This window comes from Zonotrichia albicollis, chromosome 7 (genome assembly GCF_047830755.1).
Source record: "Zonotrichia albicollis isolate bZonAlb1 chromosome 7, bZonAlb1.hap1, whole genome shotgun sequence".
NCBI classification, from domain to species: domain Eukaryota; kingdom Metazoa; phylum Chordata; class Aves; order Passeriformes; family Passerellidae; genus Zonotrichia; species Zonotrichia albicollis.
In genome coordinates this window covers 24,133,779-24,151,974 of record NC_133825.1, presented here as the reverse complement: position 1 = coordinate 24,151,974, position 18,196 = coordinate 24,133,779, and the positions used below count along the sequence as shown (strand labels likewise).

The 18,196-nt window shown below is 42.0% G+C and overlaps 2 protein-coding genes across 10 annotated transcripts in view; one reads left to right on the top strand and one right to left on the bottom strand.

Annotated features, from left to right (window-relative positions):
* The window catches only part of LDB3 (LIM domain binding 3), a 114,240-nt gene extending 108,210 nt beyond the window's left edge, over positions 1-6,030 (bottom strand). For 4 of the 9 annotated variants that reach the window (XM_074544672.1, XM_074544675.1, XM_074544677.1 and 1 more), the window contains exon 1: positions 13-128. The gene's annotated coding sequence lies outside the window, so the exon portion shown is untranslated. Of the gene's footprint in view, positions 1-12; positions 129-960; positions 1,040-5,885 lie in introns of those variants that run through there. The other 5 variants (XM_074544680.1, XM_074544676.1, XM_074544673.1 and 2 more) reach the window with 4 other exon arrangements.
* Positions 6,031-6,263: 233 nt separating this feature from the next.
* WAPL (WAPL cohesin release factor) overlaps positions 6,264-18,196 on the top strand; it is a 133,832-nt gene continuing 121,899 nt past the window's right edge. The window contains exons 1-2 of the mRNA XM_074544668.1: positions 6,264-6,404; positions 12,342-12,469. The gene's annotated coding sequence lies outside the window, so the exon portion shown is untranslated. The remainder of the gene's footprint in view (positions 6,405-12,341; positions 12,470-18,196) is intronic.

Sequence of the window (18,196 nt, the reverse complement as noted above, 5' to 3'; positions counted from 1 at the left end):
TCTCTGCCTTGCCTGCTCAGTCGTGCTCTGATAGCACCTAAGAATAGATGGGAGCTATAATGCAGATGCTGATATCCCAGCTGAGGAGGGCCCATAAAAGGTTTGTAACCAGACACCTACTATGCAAAGACTTCATGACTCACAGGTCTAATATAGTCCCCACGGAAGGGGACAGATCTTTCTAGGCTCCTCAAGCCCCTCATGCTGCTCAGTCACTTTATGGACAAAACACATGTTTTAATAAAACAAGCAAACAAAATCCCACTCTAAAATCCCAAACACCCAAGTCTCTTCACTAACCTGTTAACAACTACAAAGCCATTTTTAAATTCTGCTTCAGCAGAGAGGTATCTTGCACTGTGACATATAATACAAGCTCTTTCTATATAGATAGTTCCACATGTAACAGAAAAGGCACCAAGAAAACGTTAACCTTCTGCAATGCTTTGTTAAACTGAAAAATGTACATACTACATTTATTTAGCATCACTGAAAAAAAAATTCCACAACTTCATGTTTGGCTCTTGGTTCCACAGCCCTTGCTTTCCCTAGGAAAAATTAACATTTATTTTTTCTGAATACAAAAAGATCATGGGATACCTCTAGTCAGCATATAATTTCTGTGATAAAAGCGCAGTTTCACTACATACCTGTTCCATCATTTTAATACAAGTCTTCTAAAGGTGTGACGCTTGAATTAAAGGCTAAGAATACAAACAGTCAGCTAATTGCTGCCTTGATTAATTCCTTGATTTTTTCATAGTGTACATTCCAGTTCTTAGGAGTTCCAGAAAACTATAACCCTGGCTCAGTAATGCTGGATAGCAGTTCTGCCCTAGATTGGAAATTGCTAAAATACAGAGGGCACAAGGGTAGGGAAGAAGATGTTGGCAGAACTACAGATATAAACAAAAAGTTTCTGCTCTTAGAGTAAAGCCACAAACATTAAATAACACTCACCCCTTTCAAGTCATCAATTTGTGCAGGACCTCCAGAACCCCTCTTCTGTATCTTTGCAGCATTTATCCTCCTCTATCCTCTGGTTAGAAAGAAATTGCCATTATATTAAAAAGGGGGGGGAAAATGTCCCTCAAACATGGGTTCTACTTTGATAATCAAAAAGACAAGCAAGCCCACATAAGGCACTAGAGTGAGGCAGCTCAGCTTGAACATTGACCACCCTGCCAATACACCTACCTTAAAACATGACAAATATCTGATTACAAAACAGCAGAGAGCAAACACTACCAGGAACTCAGTCTTTGTCTAAAGAGATGGTCAATAATTTTCAAAACCACGAAGCAATAAAAGTTTCTGTCTAGCATTCACAGTGCCAGAAAAGCCATTTGTACAAGGGGATAACTAATCTCTGCATAGGCACTATACTAAACCATATGACCTTCTGTTTTAGCCAGAGGTCCACATTAAACCACAGCAATTCACTCAGATTTAAATAAAAGTTGCACTAAGCCAGTGGAACTGGCCCCAACCAAAATGAAAGCAAATAGCAAGATAGAGCTTGAGAACAAAGCAGTGTTTTGATGTCTCACAAATACCTCAAAGGTACATTTACATTCACAGTATACATAACCTGTGCTCTGTGAGTCCAGAACCACTGATGTTTGGATAATTATTTGAAGGGAGGCAAAATGGACTTGTTGGACTTAAAATGGCAGAGTTTCCTAGCCTGCCAGTTTATCTAGTACTGATTTTTTTTTTTTTTGAAAGCCACATGCACACACAAAAGTTTGAAATCGTATTCTCCTTGTACGTTTACTTTTCCTAGGAATTCACTGCTGGTTTTAGTGCCCTTTCTTGGCCCCATTTCAAGAGTTCAGGAGAACAGAATCAAAGCAGGAGTAGGATAAACATAACAAGTCATTGCTTCACTACTAAAGACAGTATCACATAAATATTAGAAGAAAGCCCACAGTTTTATGGACTTAAAATTCTGTGCATGTTACCTTCCCATACCTAAATCTTCAGTTATTTGTGTCAAAAACAGAAAAGGGGGAGAAGCAAAACTCAGAACAGAATAAAACCACACAATAAACTGAAGAGAGCTAAGCACTGAGAAACAGAGATGTTGTTGAATCAAACACTGTGTGCTTCTGTCCTACTTTCACATCTCTAACATGCTATTTTCTTATCAGGACATCTGAAAGGATCTGAGAGATCCTCCAGGCTGAGTGGTGAGCTAAGAAACGAGAGCGGGCATCGCATTCGGGTCTCTGTCATTTGAATGAAATGTTAAACTGAGGTCACTTGTTCCTACTCCTTTGGTTTCTGTCCATGTCTGCACGGATGTTCAGCATAGCTCGGCATTTTTAAAAGGAAAGTGTAGAGGATCTGCCAGTGTCCCGGCCAACATTCCCCTTCAACACACCAGGACCACAGCTCTTTCATGCATCTGCACTATCCCTATCAGGTGCAATTCAGAAAAAGAATATTCCAGAATTTTCTCGCTCTAAGCCTCTCTTAGAGTGAGAGTGAGTGTCTGTATCCCCCCTGTCTGTCTGAAGAAAGCTCTGCTCCTAATAACGAAATTAAAACGCTACGGAAGTTCACGCTGTATTCACAGGTCCATTTGTTAGGGTCACCCTTAGCACAGGTTTCACCTTCTGCAGACTTTTCAGTACAATCAGCCTCTGAATAACAAGGCTGGTGATTCACCCAGATGGCTGTTTCAGCCCTGCCCTGTTTTCAAAGGTGAGACATCAGTGCAGCAGGTACAGCGTCGCCACAGCTACCAGCACAAACCTCGGCAAAACCTCCTGGGAAACCAGAGGCTGAAATAAACTGTGTGTACAGAACTGTCAATTTCCTTCTTTTTCAGAGGCTTCTGATGTTTAGATTAGGTTTTAAGTTGCTTTACATAATTGCCTGCTAGTCTGTTTCAAAAATAAGTTTTGTTTGCTCAGATTTTGTTTCTCATGGTGCGCCTTCTTCCCTACATTCTCTGGCTACGTCAAAATCCATGACTTGCTTAAAGCTCCCTCCCTTCAGAGAGAAGCTATGCTGAGTCAGATGAGGTCACTGATGTAAGGGGTGACATTTAAACAAAAAACATATTCCAGGCTCAGGGTGACATTTTCTCCACACATATCAAACCAGAGGATTTTCCAGAGCTCCCCAGGCAGCCCCCCTCCTGCCCCAGGCTATTCCCAGCTGACTGATGGGAACAGTTGTGAGGAAGCTGGATGGGCACCAGGCACAGGAGAGCGCCACCACCTCCAGCAAACGCCTGTGAGCCCGAGCAGAGCTGTCCTTGCCCAAGCCCAGCAGAGATGGTACAGCAGGAAACAATTCACACGCGCTGGGAGACCGTGCCGCGCGTATTCCAGCGAGCTGGCGCTGGGAGAGCCGCAGCTGCGCGCTCGGGAGCGCACACACGGGAAGTGAATGAAATAAAAGCCACTAGCGGCAAGGCTAAATTAAGGTGGAAGGAAACAAGTAATGGAAATTCCAATTGTTCAAGTTGCCACTACTTCACAAACATTAGTCAGGGGTTATATTTTAGCTCCTGCGGCACAGGGGAGACTTGAATGACTGTTACTGCAGCAGCAAGGTTGTATCATTTGGATCATCAAGGATTTCAGAAGGGGATTTCTTGAGTGTTTGACTTCTGCGCTGCAACAGACTATGAATCTCTGGCAAATAAAAAGATGCTTACAAGGTCATGGTTTCAATGTTTTATGTTTAGGCAAGTGAACGATTTATGCTGTGCATGAATAAACTATCATCTCTTTAATAGAAAAATGTTCAACAAGATGGATAAGACTTTTCCCTAGGGAAAAAAAACCCAGTCAAACAAACCCAAACAAAAACCAACCAACAAAAAAACCCCAAACAAATGAAAAAAAAACCAAAAAAAGAAAGAAAACCAGGCAAAAAGATTGTCCTGCTTTCAGTCTCCCTCACCTGAGGGAGTGGCAGTACAAGAAGGCAGCATTAGGATTTATGACAAACACACCCTTTTTGTCCCATGGATTCCTGAACTGTCCCCAGGACAATTATCTACAATCCTTCAGAAGAGTGGCAAAGTGAGGTAAATGGAGCCTTTGAAGAAACTACTCACTAAACACATGCATGAAGAAAACCCAAGCTTTGAACCAGTTGTCCAATATAGGCAATCCTAGAGTTTTCCAAAGTTTTAAATTGACCCAATGATAAGTATATTTCACATTAAATCAACAGCTGTACTTGGGGACTGATCTTCATTGTCATCCACAGGAGGAAATAGTACACACTTAGTATGTATTAGCTAAGCAATGCTAAGGAATTTGAAACAGACATATTAGAGATGAAAAAAAAAAATTAGCTCTGAATTCCTACCTTGCCAGTGGCAAACCGAATATAAAATTAATTATCAAGAGCAAAGATATTTTTACCCACAAGTTCAATATTGCTTCCAAATTAAGACTATTCTGCAAAAGAGCTCATTGTGATCTCCTTCCCTTCACTGCTGAACTCTGAACTAAATTGAGCTAATCCTACTTGTACTTCATATACAGCTTTGTTTCACATTTTGATTTGAAATCCTTCAATTCTCACAGACCTTAGGATTTCTGAGATCACGTTAGCCCCTTTATCAAGTTGTCCTCAGTCTTGATCTTTCTTAAGCCACTCAATTTTCTATCACACTTGGCTTCACCACGTTCTGTATTGTCAGTATCTTACTAAGACTGTGCTTTGTGGGTTCCAGAAAAGGCTGATAACACTGGGGAGATATGCTAGAGCAATATAAAAAATATTATCTTCCTTCTCTGTAATATAATGCCTTCAGAAACGCAGCTCAAATGTTTCCTGTTTGGCTGTTTGCTGCTGCCAGTATCTCTTTACCAATTAGCCGAAATTGCTATCTACCCCTCCCTCTAGATCCTTCACCATGACTATTTCCATCTTTACAAAAAATAAAACCACCTGTATATCACACTTACTTTCCTCTACTGCATGGCCTTTTTCTCCCTACACCAACCTCCTTTCACTACCATAAAAGATTTGGTATACAACACAGTTTAGTCAGAAATAAACTTCTAAAGATATTAAGATTTTTTTGGTAATTGTATTAAACTGGAAACCTGTGGAGAGACAGATTCACCATGAAAGGGAAGGGGAAAATACCTCTCCAGACTGTGAAGACTTAGGTGTATGTTAGGAAGTTCTTATCTTACCAGCTTTTCAGTCATTGTTTTTAAAGACACTTACTATACCATGAAATACTTAGGACTTCTATGGTATTTACCTTCCCATAATAAGAAAATTTATTATATTAAGGTAAAGAACACCTAAACATCCACTGTTTTAACCGTATTCTGTTTGTAAACAAAACCACAGCACTTAGGTCACCCACTTTAGGTGAGAAAAAGAGTAAACAGCAGCAAACTGGATTAAAACACAGTGGTGAGTTTCTAATTCATGTACTTGAGGCAGAAAAAGCAGTCTGCAAAATGTGATGCTGTTCAGTTTTCATTGTTGTTCTCCAACTCTGGGCGGAAACCAGGAAAGTTTACAGCAATCCTATGACTAGTGCAATCTGTGCCTTGCTGCACGGGAACCTAATTGACTGTCTGGCCTCGGGAAAGAGAAAACAGCGAGGTTTTGCCTCCTGAAGGTCCGAGGTCTGGCACAGCTGGGGGAGCACACAACGAGCCTTAGGAGAGGGATCCTGCGCCGTCAGTGTAATTTGGCCATCGCAGATTCCTCAGGGATCGCCACAGCACGCTGATGTAGCGGCGCGCCTATAACCGCACGGGTGCAAGATAACTAAGCAGCCTCCCAAAAGTTACACTTCAGCCTCGCCTACTCACTTCTGCCTTCCCAGTCAGGGCTCTGCGGGGTTGAATTTTCCACTACAGACACGCTGTAGTCGCGGCGCGACCCACCTTGCACCGCAGCGTCTCGCTCACCGGTACCTCCGGGCCGAGCGGCCGCCCCCCGCCGCCTCCGGCTGCGCAGCGCTGCCCGGGCCGCGCGGGGTGAGTCCCGGTCCCGGTTCCGCCCCCGCGGGAGCCGCGGCTGCCGCACCCACGGACATCGGCCCCGCAGCCAGGGGGCGGCCGCGACCGGGGCCGAAGAAAGCGCCGAGGCACCCGCCCGCCCCCGAGGCGAGGGAAGAGCCGCTGCCCCGCAGGTGGGGCCTTTAAAGCGCCCGGGCCGCCGGGAGCGCCGCGCCGAGGAAGGCGGCCGCTCCCCGTCCCGCCGTGAGGGGGCGCTGGGCGGGCGAGGCGCCGCGGGAGGGGATTTGCCTCAAGCGGTGGCGCAGGGAGCGATCCGCCAGAAGCCGCTGCCGGCGGTGTGTAAATATCCGAGTTTGGGCCGAGATCACCTCGGGGCCGCGGTGGCAGAGCGGGAAGGTTACACAGAGCTGTGGGGAGCGGTTCGGCCGAGCTGCGGGGCAGCAGGTATCCCGGGGGGCGGGCGTTCCGCGTCTGAGCCCTCAGGGAAGGATGCGAGGGATGAAATGGCGGCGGGAGCGGGGGGGCTGCGCCCGCGGGTGGGACCAGGAACGCTCTGGAAGGCGGCGAGGGCGGCCGGGAGGGGCTGCTGTCCTGCCCAAGTTCAGCAAAAGCTCTTGAGCCTTGTGCGTTAATGAATTGCGGGCTCGGAGCTCGCTGCCGGAACACGAGTGAGAATGGTGGTTTGATTCACTGACCCCTAGAAAAAGTGCGGGCGAGGTTGTTTTCCCCCGCTGATTCACTGCTGCTGATCAGCAATGGTCGTTTTAGTTAAATGGAAAAGTTAAAACGATGTCCCGAGAGAAGACAAAGGGTTTGGAAGACAATAAATGCAGAACGAACAATTTAATTGCCCACCAGGATAGATACTGATGCTGAGATGATTTAAGAGATTGAGCCTTGTGGTGGCCTCCACATGGTCCTGCCGAGTGCTGTCAAGGACCAGGCAGCCCGCTCCATACATCCCTCTATTCAGCAGTTCTGTTTGGTTTGTTTTTTTGGCTTTTAATGTTATACTCCCCAAAGTAGCCTGCAGAAAGTCAGCTGTTTTCTCAGTGCAATGACAGAGCCACTGCTTTATGAGTTTGTTCAAAATTAAAAAAAAAAGAAAAGCCTGTTCCCCGCGCTGGCTCCGCAGCGGAGCGGCCGTGCCCGGTCAGCACCAGGGACAGGGCGGCGGCGCGGGCGGCACCGGGACCAAAGCCCGCACTGAGGGGCCGAGAGGGCCGCGATAAACGCGGCGTGGAATCGCTGAAATACGCAGCCCGTTTGAGAAACTTCTCAGCTCCTGCCCGCTTAAAGGGTCGCAGTTCAGGTTTAGTGTTTCTCGTCTTATGGAACCTCAAGTCTCCTTACACTTCAAGTCCAATGTACAGGATGCGTAGACAAGGCCAGGAGAAATTGATCTAAATTATTTCTATATTTATCTTTGCCCAAAATTCATATTTATATGGATTGTGACTTAATAGCAGTTGCAAAAATATTCCACTGACAAGTTGGCTTAAATCCCCAATGGAAACATTTTTCATCTTGTGATGAGGTGAGCAACCTCATAAAGTAGCATATTTGGTGATTTAGGCTGGAAAACACGATCCAGATGGTGGGAAATTATGTTTATTTCTTGATGTTCTGTTAGATTATCCCATTCTATGTGTGATAGAAAAAATCTTATTTAGATTTAAGGACTTATACCTGGCCTTTCCAAGGCCTTCAAGAACCTGATTTTCTGCTCCCTGGTAAAAGTACCAGCAAGGATGACTGGGAAGTGGCTAATTATCCTATTCTGATGAGTGGTGGACCAGTTTTGCTTCAGACTTTTGTTTTTGTTTGAAACAGAATGAAACACACAAGCTTGTATATTTCTCCATGCGTCACTCAGGGCTGGGGAAATTGAGAGTATGGGAGCTCTGCCTGCTCAGCACTCTGAAAGACCCTGCAGGCTTGTTCCCAGAAACTTGTGCCTGCCATTTGGAGGGACAAAATCTCTGTCCCATTTGTCTAGAAAGCACTAGTGGCCATATAAAACACATATTTTAAGTGATGTTTCAGAAATATGGCCTTGGAATAGTTCCCTGAAAAACCATCCGGGTCATCACTTATGGAAAGCTGAGCACTGAGACTGCACTGGCTGGGCCATCTTGTGCAAACAATCCTATTTGCTTTCTGGAAAGTAGCTTACTGATAGATTTAGCTGTCTGTTTTCCTCAGTGACTCACTCTGTGTGATTTGCTTTTGACCCATGAGTTTCCTTCCAGCCTGGTCAATTTCCTTCACTGGAGAATTCAGATAGTTCTGTCAAGGGCTAATTTTCTGAAAGCCTTTCTCCTGGTCTTTTATCCTTTCTGCTAATCACTATCTGATCTTCCAAACTGTTTTGTCAGCTGTTCAGCCTTAGATCAATCTCAGAAACATTGTTTTTCTTGTAAAAAGGCCCTTCATTTTCCATAAATTTCTGCAGTATGGTTTCATGAGGTTTATTTACTAAGCTGTCTGCACAGTTTATTTGCAGTAATTTTAAACTGAAGGTGCAACAACCAGGGATGGAAATTTAAAAGAATGACTGCTACCCAACAATGCTGGCCTCCTCAGGTACAGAGTGGCTCCTCACCAATGATGATATTAGGGAAGTTATCAAGTAAAGTACAGACATTGCAGCACAAAGCATGAATGAGCTTTCTCTTGGAATAATGCTTTGACATCTCATCTCACTCTCTGCCCAGCTGAAGGGGTTCTGAGTTCAGAAATAAACTAGCGATGAGTGTGTCTTTCTGAGAGCCCCTGGCTGAGGAACAAGTAACTAGGAAGAAGATAGTGCCTTTGGTTTGGATGGGCTGTGTGGCTCCGTGGCCACACTGATATGACTGTTCAGACAGAAGTGCTGGCATTCAGAGGTGTGCAGATCTGGCCTGCACTTGCACTGTCATTTACCCAAACTAAAACAGCTCCAGTAAATGAGGCTGTTCCATTTGGGATTGCTTAGCAGTTCTGTTTTTCCCAGTTCTTTGCACATGCTGTGTATGGGGGCAGGAGACTCAGTGGTTTGTTCCTTCTGCCCCTGGCAAATAAATGGGCAATTTTCAAAACAACTCACAGTTTTCAATTCCCTTCTACCTAAAGACTAGGAGGAATTTCTTTAAAATTAGGACTTTAGATATGTCCAGTTAACAGTCTGATTTGTTTGGGATTGTGTTCTGGCACTGGCAAAAAAGCTGCCAAAGCAATCTAATACTTTGGATCTCCAAAATTATTTTCTTTGGCAGAAAATCTTAGGAACATGTAGCAAACACAGCTCAGATGATGATCATATTTTTGGTGACTTTAGTAATTTTATTCTTGTAAGATAGAGATTCATCATTCCTGTTTTCAGTCTTAGTAATTTTGCAGGCTTCCTAGTGTTGCCCACATATAAGAGCTAACAAAATAATCAAAATGTGAAGCTGTTGCATGCAGTTTAATATAATTGTGAGTTGCAAGTCTAGTGTTGCTCAAACATGCAAAAGAAGGCTCTCCACATGATAACCTCCTTGGACTGTTCCTATCATTTCCCTGGGCTATATTATTAGCATAACATTCCTGGTACAGGATGAAAACAGAGTTATGGAGTAGATAATTCAAGAGGGATTGTCAGCAGGATGATCCCCAGAAATGCTGCTTGACTTATAACCCTCACCACTTTCATGTTAAATTTGAGCTAATCTGACCCCAAAATGTCAGCACAAATGTCTATAGTGCACTGATTTTAAATAGAAGAAAAGCTGGAATTCTCTTAAAAATTAGTATTTTCAGTTAGTTTGGCTGAATAAATGTTGTCCTCTTAATTCTAACTCATTGTTAACTGTAAATACTCAGCTGTAAATGCAGGCTCTTTGTATAAAGGGAAAGGTAAATCTCTTCACACTTTTTTCCTTTGGTATTTCTCTGCATCTCTCCATTGAAGATTCATTAATCCATCATTGCATCTTTCTTACAACAGGCACTATTAATTTTCTGTTTGAGTATGCAGAACCTTCCTGAACTTGCCTTGCAGCACCCCAAAGGTGAATGACTTGACCTTTTACAGATAATCTTGGGTACTGTGCTAAATCAAATTGCCCAACACACAGAAGGAGTTAAGGCCCTACTGTGACTCAGAACTATCTCTGATACTTACCACAAAGCAGGGTCAGCTGAGCAGCAGTCTTGTTCAGTTTGATTTCTTGGTGTCTTGAGCTGATGATTTTTCAGTTGAGGCCATTGATTTATTGAAGCAGTTTTCATTGGGATGTCTGAAAACTGGGATAAATTTTGCTGAGGAAACTGTGAGCTAAGTTTAATTTAGCTGCTGCTGGAGCCTGAGTGCTGGTATATGTTTTTCTTCTTTCTGGCATCTCAGTGCCCAGCCTTGAAGAAAGATCAAGACTATCTTGATGGCCAGGTGCTAAATATACAACTCACTAGACAGTAACTGAGCAATCAGCTCTGTCCTTGCACAATGTCTTCAGACAGTAAGCAGAGCAAAGGACTAATAGAGAAAGGCACACCATGTCAACAAAACGTTCTAGACTGTATCTGTACAATCACAATAAGTAAAATAAATTATTTTGTAGCTTTATTGGCAGTTTCAGTAATTCAGTGTTTGTTTAGGGCCAGCCAAGCTTTCCAAGTGAGTTTCAGTGAGCTCTGGGAGGACAAGTGTGATACAAATTCAGGGTCCTATTGTATAAGTAACCTGTTTCAATTCCCCCATTATTTAAAATAGTGCATGAGTTAACAAGAATAGAACTCCCAGACAAGCCAACAGGAATGTCTTATTCTTTATTCCATTTCTGTTATTTTGTTCTTCAACCCTTTCCTTTTCATGCTAGGTATAAGTTGTAGAGGGAGCAGAATGTAAGTTTCAGTGATGAGCTTTTTTCCTCTTATGAGCTCTTTCAAGTTTAGATCAAGTAAACTAGTAACAGTCAAATTTTACTGAAATCAAATAATTCTGCTGGAACCAAGCCACTAGATCTTGGAAGGAGGAAGCAGAGAAAGACAAGTGCCTGCAAGTTAGTGACATGTTGAAACAGAAACATTACAGGGTCCTCTTGACTTGTCAAATCAACCAACATTTTGAGTGTCCTGTGGTGTAACTCACTGTATATGTAACAGCTGTGAGTGTTGCATTTGGGACTTCCAAAGATTGTCAGTTGTTGAAGTTCAATTGAATGTCCCTTGGACCACCAGAATTCTTTTTCAGATTTCTGTCTCCAGTCCTGAGATACAAAACTGGAGACTAAATACTAGTATAGTGAAAATCTTAAGGAAGAAGTCACAAAGACACAAAGTGTTTAGTAGAGGATGTTGCTTTATTGCCACTGGACTTTTTGGTTTTTAACTGAAAGATTGAGAATTGATTTATGATCCTCATGAAATTGTTTAATTCCCTTGATTGTCTGTTCAGAGAATTCCCCTTAAGTAGTGGATGAGAAACTCAGTTCCCATCAGGATCCACCCTGTAAGGCTGAATTCTGGAAATCCTTTTGCTGTAAGTCTTTACTGGTATCATGCCATCCCTGCTTGTATGGCTGTTCTGGTGACATCTGGCCTTGATCATCTTTTGGCTAAAGAAATGCCCTGATCCTAAACCCCAAACCCTGGGTTTGCCAGAAATGGCTTCCAGTGACACTGGACAGTCAGCTGTGTTATTTTGAAAATTCCTGCAGAAATTTTATTTTTACAAGCTGGAATTCAGGCAGCTCACACTGTTGCTATGCTCATAAACTGCTCCAAGAAGCTGTTGTCTTTGTACTGTGACCCAGTGAAAATGGAGCAGGTTCAGCTGTGATGGGACTCTCTCAGGAAACAGCACAATGAAGGGAAACTGCAAAGTGCAGCTTGTAACACGTGCTGTGGCCTCCTTAGCCCTGTCTCTGGTATCACAATGGTTTGGCTCCTGCATGTGAGGAAAATCAATGATTCAGTGAAAACAGCAAGGAGAAATCTGACACAAATGGTAACTGAGTCCCTTTTCTGATCCACAAACAGAAAGAGAAGATGCCTGTTTGATATTACTGTTTTTTCAACATTTTTTGATTCCCTGATTTATTTGCCGTTAATTTATTTTGATGCAGTGCTAATGGGTATCCTGAATTGTGTTTTCTTATTTTCCTTCTTTTGCCTTTGGTCATAGTCTACCATCACAGTTTGGGGTAAAACAAGAGTTAAAGTGGGTGTGTTTCATTGAAATGGAGTTTCACATCATGTTTCATGGAATTTTCATGGTTCTAATTTCTTCAGGTGAAAAACAACCTGGTATCTACAGTGCCTAAAGAGAGCTGCTCTTTCTTTGTGAAACTTGCTTCTCATCTCACTGAACATAATGATCCTGAACCTGAAAGGCTGGTGTGGCTTTTTCTTTTTCAGAGGAATGATTGTCAAAAGGAGTCCATGCAGTGAACGTGATGAACCACCAATCTGCCTGATGCTACTACCCCAACTCTGTCCTTCGTCAGATTAAGTTCTCTTCTTACTTCACTGAGCAGCAGCAGAAAGTGAGTTTTAACAAGTGCATCTGGAAAATAGCACTTTGAATAAGATCTATCAATACACATTAAGGGTTCTGCCATGTGCTTCTGTTACTCAGAGGCTTCAGCTGAGGACAGCAGCATCAAAAGGATTTATATTTTTAAATCACAGTTGGAGGGTTATTATAAGCCCAGACTCCATCTGTTTACATGTTAAGGTAGAAGCATAAATAGTTCCTTTAAAAGCCAGGAGGGAGGTGTGTTTAATTAATGCTGGTTTTGCCACCTGAGGGCATTGGGGCTGCTTGGAAGGGGGTACTAGAAGTGTGAACTACTAAAAATGAGAAGAAGATGGTGATACTGCTGGGAGGGCTTGAAAGCAGGACTGCCCATGGAATGAGTGTCAAGGAATGCTCAACTGCAGAACCTGGCAGGTAGAGGAACTGGATACTGACCAAGAGATCAGGGTTTGAAAGGAAAGTGGGGGGACAAACAGCTATTTCTTAGCAGCTTCATGGAAAGTGTAAGCAAGGGCCTTCCCTCTGGCCCTGTGGGTTAACTAGAGAACAGTTGACTTGTCCCTCATTGCTGGAAGTGGGGAAAATGAGAAGAATCTCTAAGAGATGTGGGCTGAGCTAAGCAGGATTTCTGCAGTCTGCACAAGAGGATGAAGGTGAGCACACTGAGAAAGAAATTGTAAGTTTAGATCTGAAACATTTTGTCAAAAAGAAAACCAATTTTTCTTTGTTTGTTTTTAAACCTCTCTTTCTTCTTCTCTTGTTTCTTTAAAGGTGAACTTGCATAACATATCTAATATAGACAAATAAGGAAAGAGGTATTACTGAAAACATTGTCATATGTTTTATTCTATGGTTATGTGTTTGTAGCCATGACCAGTCTGGTGTATGTTAATACTGCTGGGACTCTGATGAGAACTGATTTCCTTGAAGTCACAGGTCAGCACTGGACAGTTACCCTAGATATTCTGCATGCTGTGATAGTAGCCACATGCTCCAGCCACTAGAAATGCTTCTATAAGCTTTTAAGAATATAGTCTTATTCTTGCCTTCTTTCCTTCCTTTCATAGTGAGCCTCACTTAATACTTAACAGTTCTTGGAGTTCAAGCTTTGATGAATTGTCCTATTTTAAATCCTTTTATATTAATGGAGCTGTTTTGTGCATGAAAGTAGAAGTTGGTCCTGAAAGAGTAAGTCATGTCTGGACAGGGCAGAAACAACTATCTGATGTTCAGAGCCAGTTAAGCCATAGAGTGTTCACTGATTTCCATTCTAGGCAACATTCAGGGAAGTTTGTGGAAATCTTGTGGTTTGATTTTGTAGTGCTTCACCCAGTTTATATTACCCTTGTTTCCTGGATGACACTGCTGGTCAAGGATTCCCTTCTTCTGTGAACAATTTCTGCCCCGTTAATAGAGAAGAAAACCCAAAAAATGGTCCTACCATCTTGACTTTTTTCACTTCAAGGGACAAACCTTTATATTTCATATAGGGCTTTTGATCAAAACCATGCACACAATTGAATGCTATATATTTTTCTTAGTTAGAACTTAACAATAAAATGCCTGATTCTACTTCACTCACGTTACCTGTAAATAACAACTGAAGTCTGTGTGGTGAGCATCTGTAAATTATTTCTGTTGAAAAAAGAGTGCCTATGCATCCTTTATTCCCGTCAGTAACAATCTGTGTCTTTCATATGTGATAGTGTAGTTTAGATGTTTTGATAACTGTACAGTAGAGGAAGAAAATGTGCATAAAATAAATGGGAAAAAATTCTATTTCCAGCTGTGAATCTTGGAACTGTAAAAGCTAGTTGAGAATAGCCACATGATGATGAGCATATTTTCTCTATTTCAGGCAGAAATACTTAGATATGAGAAGATTAGGTAATTTTCCCAAAGTCACACAGAAAACATGGAAAAAAGAAAAAAATACAATCTTGAACTTCTGATTCAAACTTGTATTTATTTTTTCAGGACTGTCATTCCTCCTCTTGGTAAGGGTTTGCTATATCAAAGTCCTTGCTGCTTTCTACATCAAATCAAATTCACAACTCAGCTCACCTATCAGTATTAGCCTTGGCTTTAAAAAATCTGAATCTTAGAAAAAATATTAATGTAAAGTTCCATGGCATTAGCAGCAAATACTAGTCTGGAAAAATATTTTTAAAATTCACTAACTTTTAGTACTGACCTAACATACCCTTAACTCCTTCATTTTACTTGTGTGTCCTGAGGGGTTGTGTGTGTATTTATGCATATGACTAACTTTAGGCATCTGAAAAATTAATAAGAAAGCAATTTCACCAGTTTCACAGCAAAGGGTGCATCTGGGTGTGTTTAATACATTTTTGAAGTACTGAAGTTCTTGAGGGAAATGCTGTTACATTAGAGGTACAGCCACTTTCTTTGCAAGCTTTCAGACATGGCACTGTGTGGAAGGGTATAGATTTTCCTTTTTATTTTTCCTGTCAGTGGAAAACATTGCAGCAATTGTAAGTATGCCCATAAGTGTCCCACAGCCTTCAGGAAATGTTGCTCTACACAACTTTACATTGGAGACTGTGTGCTATACAATGACGTAGTCTCAGATTTTTGTCTCTGTTTCCAAACCATCTTCTTGTACACTTGTGGAAGTGTAAATGTTGAGGGAAATGAGCAATGGCTTTGCTTTTACATTGTGGGTAAAACACTCCCCACAAAAATTCTCATTAGCAAGTTATTTACATAGGTATCATGTTTATTTTTGATGTGCATGATGAGCTTTACTCTCAGGTTATGTCTGGCACAGCTTAACCAGAGCTGCAGCTCTCTCTGCTCTACACCATATCTGATGGCTTGACTCAAGCCTGACCAAGTTACACATTCTACCTATCCTCCAAGTTACAGTCACCATCAGAAGACCTATTTAGGCCAATTTTTATGTGCTTCTGAGTCATAGATCTGGTGGATTATGACTGAGTATGGACTGCAGTAAGCCAAATGAAAGTGGCTCTTTTTCCTACACTGATGTGACTCTTGCAGCATTTTCTTTGCTCTACAAGCTGGTTATACAGAATTCCATGCTATGTGTCCAGCAGAGCTTCCAGAACTGCTGTAACTAAAAAAAAGTGTTTTCCTACAAAACACAAATAAAATTTTATAATTGGTTTTTATCGGACTGTTAAGCTGGATTTGCTGTGGAGAAACTTTTCTGCCTTTATTAAGCTTACACTGATTATATGCTCAGTCTGTTCTCCTTAGAAGGGAAGTAAACAGGATAGCGTGTAAATCTTGTCAACTCTGAAGTTTGCATAAGTTTGAAAATTAGCATTTAGGTTATAAATTCAAGGGGGTAAGGGAAGCACAGTAATCATTTATTGTACAGGATTGTGGCTCATGTCTAAAGTTGCTCAGAATGACACTAATAAGAATTTATTTACTTGTTTTAAGACTGCTTTTATATAAACCTCTTTATAACATTCCTATGACATTAGCAACTCCAAGGCTACAAACAGAGGTGTTTGAACAGAGATACCAGCCCCTGAAATACCATTGAGTGATACTAACACTGCATTGCAGGTAAGGGCTCTCTTTCAGCAGTGTTTTCAGCAGCAGAGACAGATGGGTGCCCTGTCAGAGTTACTGGGACAGCAGTGTCTTTCACTGACGGATCCGAAGTGAAGGGACATGGTGGCAATTTTTGGGATGGCCTGAGGAAAAAACGGCACCGTGAACCTTGAGGAAAATGGGCACATGTGGGAATGGTGACTTACCCATGTTACACCCTGAGGCTCTAGAAACACCCAAAAAAGCATTGTAAGTGTCTTTGTTTACTTCTGAATGTGAAGCTTGCTGTGGGTTTTGCACATGACTTCAGGGAAAATACTGTTTGCTATCCTGTCTTACCTGAGAATGTGTGAAATGTCAATGCTCAGTGGTGGGTGTAAAAAAGTTTCCCAAAGCATGGAATGTGATCATAAGCTGGAAAACACGGGGAGTAAGACCCTATGAAAATTGGAAAGATTGGCAACGTGTGGCTGCTGCCCTATGCAGTCCTTCAGTCTTGGCTTGCAGCAGCCACTCATTACAGTGGCTCTTGGCACATCCTTCACAGGTCCAGCAGTAGTGACCCATTGCTCAGCAGTTTTGCAGAACTGCTTGAATGATCGGACCAAACAGTTTCTCTGGTGACCCAAGCCTGAGTTTGTGCGCCCATGAAGGGGCAGAGCCTGTGTGTTAACTCCCAGCACCACTTGCCATTGCTTTTGCCAGCAGCCTGCTCTGTGAACAGCTGCTGGAGTACAAAAGGCCACAGGGAAGTGTCTCAGATTTGCCCTAGTCCTGTCACACTCCAAGTCGCTGGAACATGTCCAAGTGCATGGTAAACTACAGGCGGTCTCTGCAGAACAGCCTGTACAGTTGACTTTAAGTGAAACGTGAATCATCTCAGTCCTAAATTATTTTAATCCAATCAGTCATCTGTGTTGAAGGGTGTAAAGAGACAGCAAAACCAAGAGAATGGCTGCCAAGTGGAGGATACAGGACACAAATAAATCTGCTAGGATGAGATGAAATATGAACTAATAATGATTTATTCCAAATGCCGCAGGGGTTACAGTGTGGAACCACTTGTAGAGATATTCAGATGAGATGAATTTTGTAGGCTTTCCCCTGGATGATTTTTATAGACATAGCAGAGGTGAAGGAAGGCAAAGCTGTTAGCTACACAGAGAGTGCACACAAGGGTTTTGAAGTGCTCACAAACAATTTCTCCCTAATTAATATATGCTTTACAAGTCTCTTGTAAGTAGATGAGCATGAACAGCTGTAGTTCTTTTTATAGATACAAACTAATCTCTAATACATGTTGGAGTTGAAGGATACAGAGAACAACATGCTGGGGATTCGTAAAGCTCTTCTAGCCATGGAAGTATTCTTTTTATACCCTCTAAAAGTGGAAGGGAATGCAGAAGAGTGTAGAGTGCAGTCTTGAAGAGTACTGCTTGGAACAAAATCATGACTGGAGCAAAGGATCTAGCTATTAGTGACATATATCATACACTCCTTGTTAACACATCAAACAGCACACGTGAGTTAGACCTACTTTATTGACAGATTCAGTCTTTTGTGACCCATATGAAACAGGCAGCATTTGCTAATGTTTCTTCCCATCTTTCAATAGTGTCAATGGCCTTCATGACAAAGAAAGAATTACATGTTTCGTGCTTTTAAATGTTTTTTAAAAGCCTCAGCAATAAGTTATAATAGAACCCCTTAGACCTGAGGAATATCTTTGAACATGTTTCCTGTTTGAAGATATTTTCTGTCTTCTTTCTCATATTGCTAGCTGTATATATTATCAGTTTAATATTGTCCTCTGCTGGGTGACAATATCCTGTTGTGGTAGGTGAAGGGAGAGACTGTAACAGCTCCTTTCCATCTCTGATGACTACGATTTCATTTCATATTCATTTCATATTTACATAAAAACACTGTGGATTTTGGACAGTGTGTTTCTTTTGGCAGTTTATTACCAGCCTGAATGCCTCACTTTTCTTCATGATTAACATTTTGTCTGCTGCAGAAGTCATATCACATTCATTTTTAGTTTTAATAACCTTCCTTTTAATAAACTACAGTTTGACCTAAGTTTCCAGTGGTTTACTTCAAAACAATGCTCTAGACCTTCTGGAACTCACTGATTTTTCCCCTCAAAATAATAAGTTAATTACATTTTTATTGATTTTATGGC